Below are 12,806 nucleotides of genomic sequence, written 5' to 3'. Positions count from 1 at the left end.
CGAGTTGCGATAGCTGCCGTGAACGAATACCACCCTGTCGGTTGATATATGCCACGGCAGTCATGCTGTCCGACCGGACCAGCACGTGCTTGTCCTGCACGAGGGGAAGGAACCTCCTCAGTGCAAGCAGCACCGCCAACAACTCTAGGCGATTGATATGCCAGCGCAGGCGGGGGCCCGTCCAGAGACCCGACACTGCGTGCCCGTTGCACACAGCACCCCAACCCTGCAGGGAGGCGTCTGTCGTCACCACGACGCGCCCCGAACCTGCCCAAGAGGGACCCCTGTCCGCAGAAAGGTCATTGAAGACCATGGGGTTAGGGTGCGCCGGCAGAAGGGCGTGATCGCGACGCGCCTGTTGCCGGTGTGCCACGCACTCCAAGGAACTCTGCTCTGTAGCCAGTGCTGTAGCGGTCTCATGTGCATCAACCCGAGGGGGACCACCCCCGCCGAGGACGCCATGTGTCCCAGGAGCCTCTGAAAAAGTTTCAGCGGGACCGCTGGCTGCTGCCTGAAGTTCCTCAGGCAGGTCAGCACTGACTGGGCACGCTCGGAAGAAAGACGTGCAGTCATGGAGACAGAGTCGAGTTCCATACCGAGGAAAAGGATGCTCTGCACAGGGGAGAGCTTGCTCTTCTCTCGGTTGACCTGTAACCCCAAATGGTCTAGGTGCCGGAGCACCAGGTCCCTGTGTGTACACAACAGATCTCGCGAGTGCGCCAAGATGAGCCAGTCGTCGAGATAGTTGAGTATGCGCACCCCCTGCTCCCTGAGGGGAGTGAGGGCGGCCTCCACGACCTTCGTAAAGACTCGAGGAGACAGGGACAGACCAAATGGGAGGACGCGGTACTGATATGCCTGTCCCTCGAAAGCGAACCGTAGGAACGGCCGGTGACGAGGGAGGACGGACACATGGAAGTACGCGTCCTTCAGGTCGATCGCCATGAACCAATCCTGACGCCTGACGGACGTCAGAATGCGCCGGGTGCGTATAGCCGAGACGGATCGTTCGCTCTAGCCACCGTGCCGGTCTGGGAAGAGCCAACCAGGCTCCCAGGTACCGAGACAGGGGGACCAGAGGTTCGATCTGATTCACTGCCCCCGTGGGGGGTGGTTCGATGGCTGGCAGTACGGCTCCCTCGACGCGGGGGGGACCCCGGGGAGGAGAGCGGCTCTGCCGAGGTGCCTGTCGGGCGATATCGCGGCATACCGCACCGTCTGACTGAGGGTGCTGGTGGCCACTGAGAGTATACCCAACCGTGTGTCTCGCCGAAACACAACGTGGGGTTGCCGAACACCGTCCTGCGGAGGGTGAGAGCGGCTGTGAAGAAGACCCAGGGAGAGAGAAAGCTCTTTCTGTGAGAAAGTGGGCGCCAGGCCCTGAAAAGGACCCGGCTGGTGTTGCTGGGACGGGGCAGGCACCGTCCCAGTCCGACCCTCTAGCGATGTAGTTGCCAGGGTCGGGCCCGGTGAACTCGATCTCCCTGGGTTCACCCCGTCAGGAACGCTTCTGCTTCCGCGGAGGTTGGTGACGGGATGGTGCTCTCCTCTTCGACGTCCTTCTCCGGGAGGCAGCCTGTGCAGGGGGCGCTGGGGCCGGAGTCTGAGTCGGAGAGGGGCGGGGCTGCTGGGAAGCAGACGCCGCGCGGGACCTCGACAGACGATAGGCGGCCGGGTCGCGGCGGGGCAGAATCGCCTCCGTCTGCTTCTGTACAGTCGAGAACTGCTGCCCTCGACCGTATCACCAAACAGCCCACCCTGCGCGATGGGAGCGCCGAGAAAGCGAACCTTCTCAGCGTCCCGCATCTGTGCAAGGTTCAGCCAAAGGTGTCTCTCCTGGACCACCAGTGTGGACATCGTACGACCCCAGGGCTCGCGCCGCCACCTTTGTCGCCCGAAGAGCGAGGTCAGTGGCAGTGCGGCAGTAGCCCAGGGTCGGACTTTCCCTCGTGCAACTCCTCCAACGCCCTGGCCTCCTGCAGGATGGCCATGGCGCGAAGAGCCAAGGCAGCTTGACCCGCAGCGTTGTAAGCCCTCGACACCAGCGATGCCGAAAACTTACAAGCCTTGGAAGGGAGCCTTGGTCGATCTCTCCAGGTGGCAGCTGTCTGCTGGCACAGGTGCACCGCGACTGCACGTTCCACCTGAGGGATGTCGACGTAGCCCTCAGCTGCCCCGTCATCGAGGGAAGTCAGGGCGACCGAGCTAGTCTGACGTGCACGCGCCGAGAAGGGGCGTTCCAGGTCCGACTGAGCTTCTCATGCACTTCCGGGAAGAATGGTACCGGTGCCGACCGTGGCTTAGTCACGGCCGGTCCCCAGATACCACGTGCGTTGGGCGGACTTACCTGGCAGTGCGGTGCACTGCAGCCCAACACTCGCGGCCCGGGAAAGCATGGTTGACATCTCAACGTCCGCTTCATCCTGAGCTCGACCCCCCGGAGGGGGAAGCTCTAAGGAATCGTCAGGGTCGGATGCCAAGAGGACGCCCTCCGATGCTGCGAGCGACATCTCATCGTCGTCACGCCCCGTGTCCGAGTACGTGACGGAGGAACAAGGCGGCGTACCGCCTTTTCCGAGACGGTCAGACGAGCGAGGCGGGGCGTGAACGGTCCGCGAGCCGATGGCTGACGGATTGAGGCTCACGGTAATTCCCCGATCACCCTCGGTGCTCGCCGAAGCGGACGGCAGGGCTGATGCCACTGCTGCCGCAGAACGGGAAGCACTCGAGGTGGTGGCTGATTCTCGGAAGAACGCAGCTACCCGTGAACGCAACGTCTGAATTACCATCCGCGCGCAGTGACGCAACGTCTGGACAGCCATCCGCGCGCAGTGACGCAACGTCTGACTAGCCATCCGCGCGCAGTGCGGGCAAGATGTATCCACAAACGCTGCCTCAGCGTGCTGGAGTCCCAGACACACGAGGCAGACATCGTGTCCGTCCCCTTCCTCGATGAGTGCGCCGCACCCATGAGCACAGCGGGACATGCCGCGCTGAAGAAATATTAAGCCCTGAAAAGGGCTCGCTCTTTAGAGAGATGCCTTGGAAGTTGCCGAGACGCCCAGGGGAAGTCACAGGAAAAGGGACAGTCCGCTGCACCACGTCGTAAGACCAGCAACACGTAGATAGTATCTGCAGAGTCGTCAGCATCAGGATGCGAAGGCTCCGAAGAACAAAAGGTGAATGAATGCGGCACGCCGGCTCCCTTTTATACCCGGATGTCCGGGGGCGGAGTCCGGCATGCAAATTTCATTCGCCAATTTTCATTGGCCTGTTCAAGTCAGTCAGAGAAGGTAGGTTCTCAAGTCAAACCCCATTCTGTCGACACAACGTCGAGAGACCGACAGAAAGGGAACACAGAATTTCCCTCATATATACTTAGATTTTTCACTAAACTTCCTTTCTGAAAGGTCCCTGGTGGAGATGGGTTTTTATTGCCTGTTAATGGGAAGATGAAGGGGAGGTTATTTTGTTTTGTTTCTGTCATTGCAGGAAGGGGACATGTGGCAGATGTCCTTTGGTTAAGATATTCTCCATCCTTAGTTCCTCGCGAACCTGATGTCTTTTCCTCTCCCGCGTGGTCACGATGAGATCGACGATAAAAGCCTAACTGTATATAACTCAAAAAATATAACTGAAGTTTTGGTGTAGTCACTCGGGACTTCTGTTAGTCATTCTCTGTTGTTAAAGGTCAATAGAACAATATAACCCATATTCGAAATAGGATCAATTCATGGTCATCAGAGGTGAAACTAGAGTCTGCCGCTCTCTGCTGGAAAAGCGAATACATTGCTTGCCCCGTCTCACAAACTAATGCATTTATACTCAAGGCTATACACACTGTAACCATAGAAGACAGGTGAGAGAATTCATCACATTATTATTTTAATCCACTATTAACAAGCGTAAATTGGTTCAGAAATTCACTGTTCTTAATAGCAGAGCAAGAAAATATGAAAGTTTCATCCCAATCGATCCTAAAACACACGCTTGTTAAACTGTTAACTCTGCAGTTCTGTTGTTTTTAAAGAAATCTTCATCATCACTTTGCTGTTCAGGGTAACAACATTCCAGACTCATAGTACCAACAATATCAAATCCTACTAAAAATAGCAGATAATTTCTCTTTCCCTAATGATTATGAAAAAAAGAAGAATGTTTTCTGTGCTCTCTGAAAATGTCCATATCAGTCAGTAGAAGGAACTACGAAAGGAATAGTTCAACAAAATTAAAAACCTTCATCAATGTATTATCTTGATTTTGTTTATTCATTTTTTTCTTTTTATGATGTAAGCTGCTTTGCAACAACGAAAATCAAGAAAAGTTAATTAATTGAAATAAAATAACTACACGATGACAGTAACACATTTTTTTCCCCAAAAACCAGAATGAATGAATAAAATTGTTCATACAAAAACTAAACCGCAGTTTATATTTGTGGTTCATAGATTTTTTAAATCACAAGTAAATAAATGCGTTTGAGGTATGTATGAGGTTACAGCAGAAATGCGAGGCAGTCAGCCGGCAGAACGGGTCCGGAGCGAAGCCCTGCCGGGTCAGAAGCATGGAGCGGTGACTCATGGAACACAAACACACTGTCATCATATTCAAACCTGCCCAACAAATAAAGACCTGCACAATTATTCTCATCACAAATTATGATTATTATGATTTTTCATGAGGTCTAGGGTGAGGGTCAACAAATGATGAGTACATTTACATGCTTTTACGCACGCGTGACATAAACGTTCATGGAGCTCAAACTGAGAAACATTTGAGTCATCTGGTGACTGACGGGACGAGTGTTCTAATCTTATTCTGTTGTCTCCTCAGGCACATTTCTGAATGCTGAAAACAGGTGATGCCTTCACAGACCATATAACAACACTGTCATTGTGTTCCCGCAAGAGAATTCGAAACCAGAATTGATCACATAATGAGCAAACAAAATACTGACTTAAAACCACAAAACATTTGAACTGAAATACTTCCCATACTGAGTATGAATTGTGATTTATTCTCCACACATTCACTTGATTGTATCAAAGCAGTTTGTTCAAATAAAAGTGTCAGGAATTGATGAAGATCATGGTTCACCTCCAGTTCATATGCAGAAACATGAAACATTTTTTAATAAATTTGACACGTATTTGTTGGCGTGAACATCCTTGTGGTTAGTGCGCTGACACATAACGCATGTGACACATCGCAGGGTTTGATTCTGGTGCTCCCGTCTCCTCTCCACTGTCCTTCTATCATTTAAAGCATAAAATACCCCAAAACATAACTTTGACACACATTCTCATTAAGCAATGAATATAACAATGGACAACACAGATTGAGTTGCCAAAAATAGAGCTGTAAAATAAATCATAATGGATTTTCAGTTCTCGCGGTAAACAATTATTTTTTATCTAGTATTATTAATTTACAAATAATTTGTGTATGTGTATTTGTTTTTGGCAACTCAATCTGTGTTGTCCATTGTTATATTCATTGCTAAATAAGAATGTGTGTCAAAGTTATGTTTGTTTCCAAAGTCAATGAGCAATCATGTTAAACAATTGGGTGCAAAATAATGGAGCATCCCACTGGTGCTTTCTGTGCTTATTCTAAGTGTTACACAACTAACTTCAGGCGGGGGGAGCTTCTGGTAAAGAGGCCATATGAAGACGCCCAACAATTCTGGAACCTGTTCAAAAATCTTGGGCGTGATTCTGTTTGCTTCTTAGGTGTTTGAAAATACAGTCCCCTGATTTCTGTGAATCAGCTCACAAACATCTGGTAAATAACCATGAGCTGAATGTCTACATTCCTGCAGAAACCTGACAGGAGAAAGAGAGAGAGAGAGAGATGTGATTTAATGCAGAACATCATGTCCTAACTTCATGACTCGTTCACACACGTCAATCAATCGCATATCAGCCACATTAAGTATTGTTGTTAGCTTTTCATTATTCTAACACTTTTATATCTACAAAGAATTAAACAAATTAAAATACAGCAAACGTTAACCACGCATTACACACTGAGTGATATCAGATGTGTGTGTTAGTGTTCACAGAGTTCATTTACATAAGCAGAATGCTGCACACACTTCAATACACAAAGTTTCTACTGACCTCTGAGGATCTTATTTTCTATCATCTGTATTTGTTAACATTAATTACGTTAGTAAACATGAATTTACACTGATCAACTCATATACAGCATAAAGTCATTGTATTTCAAGTTCATTTACATTTTTAGATCAATGCTGTAGCAGTTAAGATGCAGAGAACTAACTCCAATGAACAACAAACAACAAAGATGAATAAATGATGTGAAGGTTATCTTGGGTTAGGGTTATGTTGACGAATGAGCTCAAACTCTCACACACACCTTTATGACAGCTGAGTTAGAGACATACATCATCAGGTTCAGCTGTCTGAACCGCAGGGTTATTTACAGTCAGGTTTTCCCACATTGTGATGCTGATTTCATCTGAATAATCCTGCTGAACCCGAAACGCACGCACACACACACACACACACACACGCACACACACGCATGCACACACACACACGCATGCACACACACACACACACACGCATGCACACACACACACACACACACTCAATCACTCTCTCTCTCTTTCAATTCATTTCACTGTCACTCACCTGAGCTGTGACACAGGTAAGAAAACCTCTCTGCCATCATCTCAAATCTGATTTTATTTCTGAAGGTTTTGTGCAGTTGTACTGAATAGATGCTCGGATGCATGTGCGGCTGCACAGCGCTTATATAGTTTGTGCTTTTCTTTTTTCAATCAAACCAATCAGTCATTTCCAATTACTGTTTTACATTTGAGCAATGGTTTGTTGCTGTTAGTAGTCAACATTAAAAAAGCTTATTGATAACTTCTTATGAGGCGTTGAAATAAAAGCAATTTTACAGGGTGTATTTGTTTTATGAAACATTCAAATCAATTTTGCGAGATTTTTTAAAAATATTCTCAGATGGAACTAAATAACATCGTCACAGTCAGTTTTGCCATCATCACATTTACTCATTTGGCATACAGCGTTCATTCATAGTTGAGTGTGTGTTTCCTTATAATTTAGATTTTAGTGTTGGGATTGTTTTACAGAATGTGTGTATAATAAACACTAGTGCTAAAGAGATTTGATTTATCTCCATATTTAATATTTGGTTGAACTGAATACTTTATCCCATGAAAAAAACAGATAAACAATCTTTACATTAAACGTCCATGAGCAAACTTATTTAATAAACTCTCTAAAATAGATTTTCTTCTAAAACGTATTAAAATAGGCGATAGATGCAATAGACCCACCAAATGTTAGATGCTTCTTTTAAATGATCTTATTGAAATAATTAACAATGAAATAAGTTATTTTCAGCAACCCTACTAAAGATAGCATTTTCATGTTCTCTCCAAATAAAGGAAACTAACTTGACAGCTTCATATGAAAATACATAATATTATTATTCTTTACCAGGAAATTCCAGAAATATTATGTTCCTCTGTTTACACAATTGAACAAAATGAATCTAAAACAAAACACACAAATGAAATACTTTTGCCAAATGATATGAATTTGCTCACACTTGTGCAACATTATCCATTTGCTCAAGTGTAAATACAATCTGTTAATAAGTATATTCTACTATATTACTACCCTGTACAATGTATCTTATATGTTATTATCCCCCATTTTCAGTACAATAGTCTCTTATTTGATATATGCATATTTTAGAATCTTTTAGACTGTAAATCTTATTATATTTGTTGAATGTCTGTACTAGAAGGTCCCGTGTGTGTTATCTCTTGCAGCTATACTGAATGATGAGGTGTCAAGAGAATTAAGAACAACATGAGACGAAATATCATGACCAGCAGATTGATTCTGCTGTCTGTCCTGTGTATAGGTAAGAAAAACACACAAACGCTTGTTTTTCATTTGATGTCGACCGATAAAGATAACTAAGGTGGTTAGTACCTACCGATAACCATTAATTACCAATAGTTTTTTAATTGATTTATTTCAAATAACAAATAACACGTAAAATAGCAATGAATTGTATACTATTCCAATAAAAAACTGTATTGCTTGAAGTGAACCATTAAAATGTGTTGTACTTTCAAATAAAACTCATAAATATTAAATATATTAATAAATATTATACTCCAGTGTATGAATAAATTAGAAGTAGGGAATTTTTACAATAATAAAAAAAGTCAAATTAGAATATTAGAATGACAGATCTATCGTAATATTTTACAATATATATTGTCGTTCACATGCCTGTTTGGCAACTACATACAATAATAAAATGTAGTTTTGTCATCCTGTTATAACTTCTTAAGCTAATGGGCTACTGAAGCCGAAAAACACTGCTGTTCTTCATTAATGCAGCATATAGGCTGTCAGTATTAGTTTTATTTGCGCCTCTAGAGGTCGCTGTTTTACTCTGTACTATCTTACCGCATTTCACAGTAGAGCTTTCCCTGCTGTGTCTGGATCAAACACAACCAGGAAAAATTATCGGTGGGGATTACTGCCGATAGTTTAAATTATTGTTATATTGTTATAAACTATGAATCGATTGACCTCTATTTTGAATCTTTTTCTTTTTTATTATTAAACCGATATTTGCCTCACATCATTAATGAAGCAACATTTGAATGTGCTAAAACCAAGTTTAAAACATAATCATCTTCAGTTCAAATACTATTCCTTTTTAAGGTGCAGTGTAGATATGAAAGGATGTTTTAAAACAGACATTCAGGAGCGGCAGATTATAACGCATGCATTGGCTGTAAAGCTTAATAAATATAAATAATCATGATTATTAGTAGTTTTAAATCATCTATTTCACATATGAATGTGCAGACCTACATTATGAATACTTACAATAGACATAACTGAACAAACTGTTTACTAAATCATGTCAGGTTTCTCTTGGTCTAGTCGCAGGATCATGACAGAACCTCATGTTTAATGTGGAGAGAGGCAATAATTGTTGATTTCGCTTGCCATAGGCTACTGTCCTCTCATTTCCTCGTTATTGCTTGTTAATTAGTACATGCCCAACACCTGTCCCCCTCTTGCATTTGCATTACATTTAGTCATTTGGCAGATGCTTTTATCCAAAGCGACTCAGATTGCATTATCCTATACATTTATACATAGGTATCTGAAATCCCCTGGGATCAAACCCACAACCTTGTGCTGTTAACACAGTGGTTCTCAAACTTTTTTGGTCATTCCCCACTTTAGACAAGGGGGAATTTTCAAGCCCCACCTGCCCCCATCGCCCCAACACAATGCTAATGAAATGCGCAACAAGCTTAACATGTTCCATATTATTGAACTAAAAAGTAGTATCAGAGTAACAAGTTGTATCTAAAATACAAAATATATAAAACATTTAAATATGTTCCGTTACAATTAATATGCCGATATCATGTTATTTTGGCACTTCGGTTCCAGGTTATATTTTTCTCGGGGTCTCATATCTAATGTTCTTTTAATATAGACTGCATGTAGACTAGTGATGATTACCCCTTAATGTTTCCATGGCAACGCGTCATATTTGTCACGTGACACACCGCAGCCACAATAACACCTTATGATAGATCGCCTTAATTTCCTTTTTTCTTTCAAAATATTCACAAACTTGCTTACCACGTCATCAACTATCTGATATTCCGATTCTCAAAAATGTGTAAGTGAATGTGTTTGGTCATTTATAAATAATCTTGATCTACGTGAGACGGGTGCCACCATGTTTCTTTGCGACGCAGTTCAGAGAGTTTATTTGTCTGTCATCAGTTTCTCCCGAAATACATGCAAGAAATTGGCCGGTGAACTCCGAGAAGTTTAACTCTTGTAAACTTTATAGTTACTTCCACTATGTTTGTCTGATGTGAATAACACACGTCGTCAATTTGAATAGATTATTATTGCTGCTTCCACAGACATGAGTGTGTATCTTACAAACTCCAAATGTATTGTTTTACTTGTGCTTATGTGTATTTAAACGGCTGAAACCTAAAATAAACATTATTAGGTTAACAACACTGCATAGTTGTGATATATGACAGCGCTGAGCCCGTCCGTATCTGGCTCAGCGCAAACCAACGCGCTAAAGCACAATTTGAATCTGGCAGTCACTGAACATTCTTAATCTAATATCTGGGACCGTATTCTCAGGGGCACAGAAATAATATCCCATATATGGGACCAAACCGGATACCGCTCAAAGGGTTATAAATTTCTGTAGCGAGGTAAGGGGGACGAGAGCCGGGATTCGAGGCCGGTGCGTGAATGATAGTGAGCGTCAGCTGTACGCGCACCGTACTATTGGGTTTCGGCACCAGTGTAAGTTCCACGAAGGGAAGGAAGGAGGCGGGAACCCGCGAATCCTCTCTTACTGACGGTCCGGTCCTCGTCCACTTATGCTTCATAATCTCCTCCGTGATACCAGACCGGTGCGCGTACAGCTGACGCTCGTTATCATTCACGCACCGGCCTCCAATCTCGGCTCTCGCCCCGCCTACCTCACTACAATTTCATTTGTAACCATGAATACAAAATTCCGGAAGATGTGATCTCACGTTTCCATATAAGGCATAAAAATGAACGTTTCCTCACGTTTGGCGCGCCCCACCTGTCACGTCTCTATTCCCCACCAGTGGGGCGCGCCCCACAGTTTGAGAAACGCTGGGTTAACACAAAGCTCTTACCACTGAGATAAAGGAAAGCTGTAACATAGGGGAAGCAACATTTTTGGTATTTTTAAATATCGTCTTAAAACGTTTGATTTTAGACTTGCTTTTAACTGTTGGTCATTTCTTATTTACAATGTCATGCTGTTTATTTTTTATGTGTGTACTTCTTTATTTTGTGTGTTCATTTAAATGTTGTGTTTTCTTGAGTTGTAAAGCACTTTCAGAGAGAAACGTAAAAAGGCGCTTTACTAAAATAAATGTCATTATTATTATTATTATAAACATTTGAACAAAACAATTGCAAAATATCATATCAAATAAAAGCAACAATTATGGAATGCAATGATGTATTGGAATTCAGCAAATTAAATACAAACTGATTGGTAAACCAGAAAATGCGGCATGCATAGGAGAGCACACATTTGTTCAGACTGTTACAGCATTCCTACATTTTTTGCCCATTCCATTATCAGACAGTTAACCAACATTTAAGGTAAGAATCAACCGTATTATGTTGATATGGCTTATCCTGGATGATGATTATGCAATTTAGTGAGTTTTGGCCAGTGATCATACCAGAGCAAACTGAAAATCTACGGTCTGTGGCCAGAGAGATTCTGAACTGAGGAATTACAATAGACATTTTCCATCATTACCTGAATAATTCCAAACAAATTCAGACCACAGTCATAGCCTGGATCAGATTTTTGGGAGTTTTGGGAGACTCAAACTAAGCACCGCTTTAATGAAGTCTCGAGGACATCAGAGACTGACAGACCTTGACTTGGAAAACTCCTGCTTACAAAACGAATAAAAACATCTACGTCTTGAGCTTCACCTTGACAAGAGGAAGCCATGCAACAACAAGAAACAACACACCAGTTACAATACCACAGCAGACAGCATGAGATGGACCACATGAAGAATGAGATTAATATATATTTTCTGAAGAAGAATTATTTTTCCATAACTGAAATACATGTAAAGTACAACTGTAAAGAAACAAATAGCACAGAAACTGATGATGATATCAATTGAGAGTGTAATTGTTCATTACCATTATTACTCTAGTAACCTTACTAGGTTTGCTTACTGAGGGCCTAGTTACTCTGTCCAACTAAAAACATTTTTGTACAAAAATGACTGCTGTAAAACAAGGGACAATGTAATAAAACTGCTAGAGGAATAAAAGTGAATTTAACATCTCTGTTATGTTTCTAATTCAGGATTTCACATAGGTTTGAAATGTACCTCTCATTACCCAGCAAACATTTACTGTTGACTATTTTGGTGTATTCTTGTGCTTTTTTAATGATTGTGATTCTAATCCTAAATCAACAAAAAATTATAATAAGAAGAAAGTGACAAGGAAAATGAACATTCAGTGCAAAAAGAAATATGCTCACATTCCTTAAACTTTCTCCACAGTAACTTCCACACAAACAGCTACACCTGGAGCACCAAGTACAAGAAATCAAGCAAAAAATGATTTTCCAACCGTTAGAACACCAGATACTGTTATAGGACAAAACGCTACCAGACCTGTGACAACTGAGCTACTAACCCCCCCAACGTCAACAACCAATGCAATCCTTCCAAGAAGTAGGATTGAAGGACACACAACAGTATTATTCACGCCAATATCTGTTGATACAACACAAGAAGAGCCAGACACTACTGCTGCTCATTTAACCGCAATAACTGTTGATACAACACAAGAAGAGCCAGAAACAACAGCTGCTCATTTAACACCAATAACTGTTGATACAACTCAAGAAGAGCCAGAAACTACACCTGCTCATTTAACACCAATAACTGTTGATACAACTCAGGAAGAGCCAGAAACAACAGCTACTCATTTAACCGCAATAACTGTTGATACAACGCAAGAAGAGCCAGAAACAACAGCTGCTCACTTAACACCAATAACTGTTGATACAACGCAAGAAGAGCCAGAAACAACAGCTGCTCACTTAACACCAATAACTGTTGATACAACTCAAGAAGAGCCAGACACTACAGCTGCTCATTTAACCGCAATAACTGTTGATACAACTCAAGAAGAGCC

The sequence above is a fragment of the Barbatula barbatula genome (genome assembly GCF_947034865.1).
Source record: "Barbatula barbatula genome assembly, chromosome: 8".
Taxonomy (NCBI): domain Eukaryota; kingdom Metazoa; phylum Chordata; class Actinopteri; order Cypriniformes; family Nemacheilidae; genus Barbatula; species Barbatula barbatula.
The sequence above is the reverse complement of the archived record's forward strand: the minus strand, read 5'-3'. Positions refer to the sequence as shown.